The following is a 6,752-nucleotide window of genomic DNA, read 5'->3' on the forward strand; positions in this document are numbered from 1 at the left end:
TTTTTTTAAATGTATTTCATAATCTTCATTATTATTTCAAGTGAATTTGAAATCATAAAATTTATTATTAATTTTTTTGAGGGCTCAAAATTTTGGGGCCTAAAGCAAATATTTTACTAGTTTTACCCTTGAGCCATCCTTGATTACTACACAAATAATAGTTAATACTCCCTCCATCCCAAATTACTCATCCCAAATTGAGATGACACATTGATTAAGAAAAATAATTAATAACATGACTAGTTTATCATAGTATCCTTATTAAATGATATTTATATTTTAATTTGAAGAAAAAATAATTAATGCAAAGGGTAAAACATGATTTTCTTTTTGTCTCTCTTTGGTTAATGGAAAAACACAAGTAAAATGGGAAATCAAATTAAGAAATTTGGGATGGTTAATTTGAGATGGAGGGAGTACATTGTTGATTACCTACTTCAAAAACAAAAGCTACTGAGAGGTTTCTTTAAGTTAGTAATATTCTGAGATTGAGAAAAGTTGTTCAAGTGTACATTCCAATTAACTATAAATTTCCATGGTAAGATATGAAGTTTCAGGGGCAAATTAATTAAGGGTGACAAAAATATTTTAAAACGAAAAAAGATTAATATAAGTCTTAAATATTGAGTAGAAGTGGCAAGTTTAAGGATAGTATTAATGATAGTAATTTTAAAATTCTCAGATTTTATTATTTACACAAAGATCTCTACACCATATTTACACAAAGATCCTACTCCTCCTCCACACCCTTTTTGCTGCTACCGTCGCTGCCACCTCCTCTTCCTCCACTATCACTATCACTACCATTGCCACCTCTTCCAGATTCACCATTATTTTCTCCCTCTACATAACTATCGCCTATTTTTCTTCTTTTTCCTCCACCACCGTCGCTATCAACACCACAACAAATGTCATCTTCTCATTAGCTTAAGTGGTAAGGTCTACGTTTATTTGTTGTTGAGTATTTAGAGCTCCATTAGAAAGTTCTTTTGTTGTGTTTGAAATAGTTAATTGTATAGAAATGTTAGCGGCTTACTTTAGTTTTAATATTCGCTAAACATTAGTGTTTTCAATGCTGAAAAAGATAAAATATTGAAAGAACATTGAAGGATCTAGGCGTTATTGTATTTATGCTTGTATATTTTGATCCATGCTTTTTTAGTTATGTTATAGTATGAGTTTTGGTGCTCTATTATATTTGCTGGATATGTAATGGAGATTGATTTCCACCCTTACAGTTAAGCCACTGTATATATGCGCGCGCATGTTTGTTGTTGAGTGTCTTGAAGGCTATTAGAAAGGTTTTGCACTATTTTTGAAATGGTTTGGCGTTTTAAATTGTTAGGAGCTAAAAGCTTAGTTTTGGGTAAGCTTTCGAGTTTTGAATGCTACTGGCTTTGTTTCAGTGTTCTGTTACCTTCGCTAGACATGGAGTGGGATCGATTTCCACCCTTATAGTGACTGCTTAACCAAAACAATTTTTATTATTCAACAGGGTACTTTTAAACCTTTTTAGTTACTACCTTCACCCATTTGCTTTTATTTTTCATTTTTTGAAGACTCATTCTTGCAGTCATCTTAAAAAGCTCTCTCCCTCTTTTTCCCAAATGAGAGATCAGTAGAGAACAATTAAAGAAAACATGCTTAAGTAGCTAAGCTAGGAAAACATTGGGTTGAACAATCACACTTATATAATACGTGCGTATAAATAGATCCTAGGACCAAAAACATAAAGGTCAGCTCGATCCTGGAGCCCACCACTGACCCCATTGAAAATCACAAACATGGATCGCACCGCGAAATTTTCAGGGCCAGATTAACAAAATTCGGGTCACAACTCTAACTGAAAGGTCTCTTCGTTTTTTTTTTTTTTGAAACAAGCTAATAAGGAAGTAGTGCCACTTAAAATGAAACAAAATACATTTATTTTGGGATTAGCACACTACTACTTCAATCATGTATATTCGCTTGTATCTATGATGGTTAAATATAGTGGGGTTGCATTGGTTTAATTTTATTTCTCTTGTAGATACATTATAGTGTTGAACTAGAAAATATTCTTGCTGAAATAGGTGTGTCTTTTTATTTTTGTATTGACTTTACAGCGCATATGCAGGCTTAGATAGGTGACAAAAAAATCTGAAATCGAAATAATGAGGTGTCTTGTGAAAATTAATAGTTTAAATAATGATAGACGAGAAATTTTACATTGCGCAGTTTGATCAGGTGATGCAACTGGAGAGTTGAAAACTTAGATATATGGATGCAATTTGAATCGACAGGGTTTGAAATTTGTGATGTTAAACATGACTAGATCCAACTCTACAGTTAGGATATCATACAACTAGAAGTATTTGTCTTTTGAAGCCTATGTTGCCTTAGTGACACTTACGTTTAGGTGCTTCCCTTCTTCATGCTGTTGTGTTTTTTTAAAAATGTTAATCATGCGGGATGAAGATTGTAGGGGAATTCATACACATGCAAATCTAAAAAAATAATTTCTGAGAATTGGAGAGATGAAAAACTCAGCTTCATTTCAACGTGAAAGATTGTACATATAGAAGAATGTAGAAGAAATATCTAATCATCTAACTAACTGACTTTAGGTACTTAACTGTACAGGCCCTGACATCTAACCAAATTGGAGGTGTTGAAAACCCAGGCGACTTGCCAAGAACGGCCCAGTTAAGGCTTTAGTGTCGACTACAAAAGAAATAACTGTGAGGGCTTATCGAATTAAGAACAACTGAATTCACAGCTCACAAAAAGAACAATTGAAAATTCTAACAACTTACTCTACAACTTCCTCTATAAATTGTTCTCGCATATCTAAAACTTTTCTTTCTTTACTCAACTACAGGAACAACAGGTTTCCATAGTACTATACGGTGATGGCATTCCCAAATATGAGAGTTATTTGTCCTTTTCAAGACATATTTAGTGTCTTCTGCGAAAGTTAGAGATCCCCGCGGTTACTCAATACAGGCCAATACGTATGAATGGGTGGTTGACAGATACAAAATTGTTGAGCCCATTACCAACAACGATGGATTGGAAGCACCTCTGCCTGCTCCAAGAAAGTTGAATGCACTTCCTTTCTTGGCTATTGAACGCCAACACCAGAGGCGAACCCAAGATTTAAACTTGACGGGTGCACCTTTATATTTAAATATAGTAATTAATAGTGTTAAAGTTCGACATACAGTCTTTTAAAAACTTGTTAATTATAGTATTTTATAAGCAAAATTTTAATATTATTGAATATCATTAATTATTAGATCTAATATGACAAAAGTGTGTTATTCATCGTATTTAAATTCAACGCACTTTCATATTTTGAACAATAATAGAAATTTTTTGAAAAATATGAACTTCGAGAGATTTGTTTACCAGATGGTTGCAATGGGTAATGTTCGATTTAAGCCTATCTCGAACTTTAAATTGCTAATTTTTTAAATAAAAAATAACTCAATGATCAAAAGATTAAAGGAAATAAATATTATACTTTATAAGCTAGGGAGAATATCTACCTTTTAAAGTTGGAGAGAAGCTTGTATTTTGAAATAAAATTAAAAAATAGGTCAATAATATCCACAATATATAAAAGAAAAAAGAAAAGGTGTAAAATAAATGACTACTAAGTAGAAATTCTTTTTTAATTAAAAGATAATTATATACATTTGCACAATAATGCTGGAAAAAGGAACAAATAAGGAAACGTTGTTGTTGGGGTTCGAACCTGAGCAATCAGGTAAAAAGAGTAACTTTCAAGTGGCAAGCCCAATAATCTCACCAACCAAATCAGTTGTTTTAATGGGTGCACGACATATATTTAACATAACACCTTGATATATATAGATATATGAACTATATATACAGAGTTCTTCTCGAAGCTACCGGGTGCACGTGCACCCGCTACACTCAATGTAGGTCCGCCTCTGGCCAACACCCAGTTATTGAATTTGGTAAGCTTTCACTTTACACCTTCACCTCTTTTCCCATCAATTAAGTAGGCCTTATTAATCAACTTACTACCTAATGTTTTACTTTCCATTACACTGGATTTACTGACAGTGGTGGTTAACTGCAGCGCCATATAGTATAGAGCTGACCGAAGTAAGCATTTTTGAAAAGCTATTGTGATGGACCAGAGATAAGTTACTCGCCCCTACATAAAGTTCATCAAACCTCCTGCTTACTTGTCGAAACATACTTGCATTGTAACAATTTATGCGTCTACTATATCGACCAGCAAGAAACCTTTTCTATTTATTATATGGGACAACCTAGCAGGCAATGAAGGAGCTACGTTATTACATCACCTGCTTGAATATCCCGTTATTCTTGCCAAGCATATAGGCATTACTGAATTTCGCCGTGGTTTGTTGTTTACAGTATTCTCCGCAACTCTTTTTTCTCCCTTTTGTCTATTGAATTAAAAGTGTTCTCCATCTTTTACATACACAACTCTAAACAAATCTAACATTGGCAACAGTATATCAAACAACAATCTTAACAAATCCTCATTACGAGTAAATTACTATACTGATGAACTGGTATTGATTAGCTTACTTCCCCTTATAGCTCTATATAAAAATATTTCACTTGTTTAACTTAACATTTTTCAGGATGAAGCACAATGAACAAATGTTGCTATCTTACACTTTAACAAACTCATCGTCATCACCTTCCTCACTGAATCTTGCACCTATTGAAGATCAAGTCCTATCAATATCAGCCAATCCAGAATTGTTATCTACGATTAGTTTATTCCACAATGTACATATAGTTATTAATTATTTCCATGAGCCATTCCAGAGTTGTTATCTACGATTAGTTTATTCCACAATGTACATATACGTATTAATTATTTCCATGAGCGGAAAAAAATGTCTGGCCTTACTTACACAACAACACAACACAACAGAAGCAAAAGCCTATTTTGTAGTAGTGTACACATAACATCTAGTTATTTTAATATATAACTTATAAAAATATTCTTATGACTAACATATATGTTCTTATGATTTTCTTATTTATTTATTTAGGGTCACTGAATAAACCTATTTGTACCATTCAAGTTGGGCATTTGTTTCAATACACTATAATGGTTCTTGTTGTCTAAAATCTTATTGATGTATCTGATAATTTTAATTTAAAGTTCTGAAATCTTAAAAAATGTTAAAAACTTGAAAAATTAAATACTATCTTAAGAACTTGAAATGAAGAATTTTTATTAATTAAAAAGGTAAAATAATGAACACACGAAGCTTATATCAATTTTATGGGAAGAAGCTTATGTCACTGAGCATGCTGCATTGGTTATGTACATTTGGGCATCCTACTTGCTAACACAATTATTCTAGATAAAACGTGAATATATTTTTTTACCGGACTAGTCTTGGTAGATTCGAACTCAATACAGATTAGCGAAGAAAAGGAAATACAAGCAATTTTGGGGAGTATGCTTTAACAATATTGTCGAAGTCAAAAAACATTCAGAAAGGAACACAATGACTTCTACAATGTAGATATAGAGTCGGACTTACTTCTGATCATTAATAATACCATCAATATCTAAATTTCGATCAATTGGCATACCTGGTTTATTGTTGGATAAATCAAAGATTTGAAGAATCAGGGCAATTTCAAATCCAAACACTTTGTCTAGCTAATCTTGGGAAACATAACAAACACAAGTCTCTTATACCACGGGATGGAACTCCCCCGTTGGGGAGTTAAACCAAACCAAATCGCGAATTAAATCAAATCGATTAAAAAATCGATATTTGGTTAGAGGTTTGGTTTGATTTGGTTTAAATTTTAAAAATCGATACTTATGTGGCTTGATTTTGGTTTTAATCTAAAATAACCTACAAAATAATCAAACTGAACCGATAAAAATTATACGTATATATATATATATATATATATATTAGTTTAGGTGTACGCGCCTTACGCGTGTACCTCACTTTAATGAGTTCAAAAATTACACTAAATATGATATTTGTTTAAATAATAAAAATGAATATAATAATTAAATTTAATATCTTTTGAGTATGTAAAGATGGAGAATTTATTTATTAAACCTAATCTTCAATATTTACAGAAGTATTTCCTTAATAGAGTCCTATCCATCCTTCGGAGACGGAAGAAAGGGTACTCACATTTTAATACATAGTAGGGCCCCAGAACGCTAAAAGGTGGGGGAACAAGAGTTGTCACGATAGAAAAGAGAAATAAATAAATGACTATAAGGAACCAACGACTCTTTCTTCTTAAACAACCTATATCCTCCACACTCAATCAGCATTTGATAGATTATCCAACCCCGAGCAATCTTAGTTATTGGTGGGGGTTCGGTTCGTTAGCTGGTATTTGTTTAGTCATTCAGATAGTGACTGGCATTTTTTTAGCTATGCATTACACAGCTCATGTGGATCTAGCTTTCAACAGCGTAGAACACATTATGAGAGATGTTGAAGGGGGCTGGTTGCTCCGTTATATGCATGCTAATGGGGCAAGTATGTTTTTCATTGTGGTTCATCTTTTTCTAATTGAACAGTAGAAAGAAAAATATTAATTAATTTTCCTATCATATATTTTAGCAGTCTCATATATTTTAGGAAGTCTAGTTGAAAGAAAAATATTAATTAATTCTCCTACCATATATTTTAGAGTCTTATATATTTTAAGGAAGTCTAGTTAATATAATAAAAAATAATTAAATAATAAATTAAAAAAATAGTGAA

The sequence above is a fragment of the Capsicum annuum genome, chromosome 12, assembly GCF_002878395.1.
Source record: "Capsicum annuum cultivar UCD-10X-F1 chromosome 12, UCD10Xv1.1, whole genome shotgun sequence".
NCBI classification, from domain to species: Eukaryota; Viridiplantae; Streptophyta; class Magnoliopsida; order Solanales; family Solanaceae; genus Capsicum; species Capsicum annuum.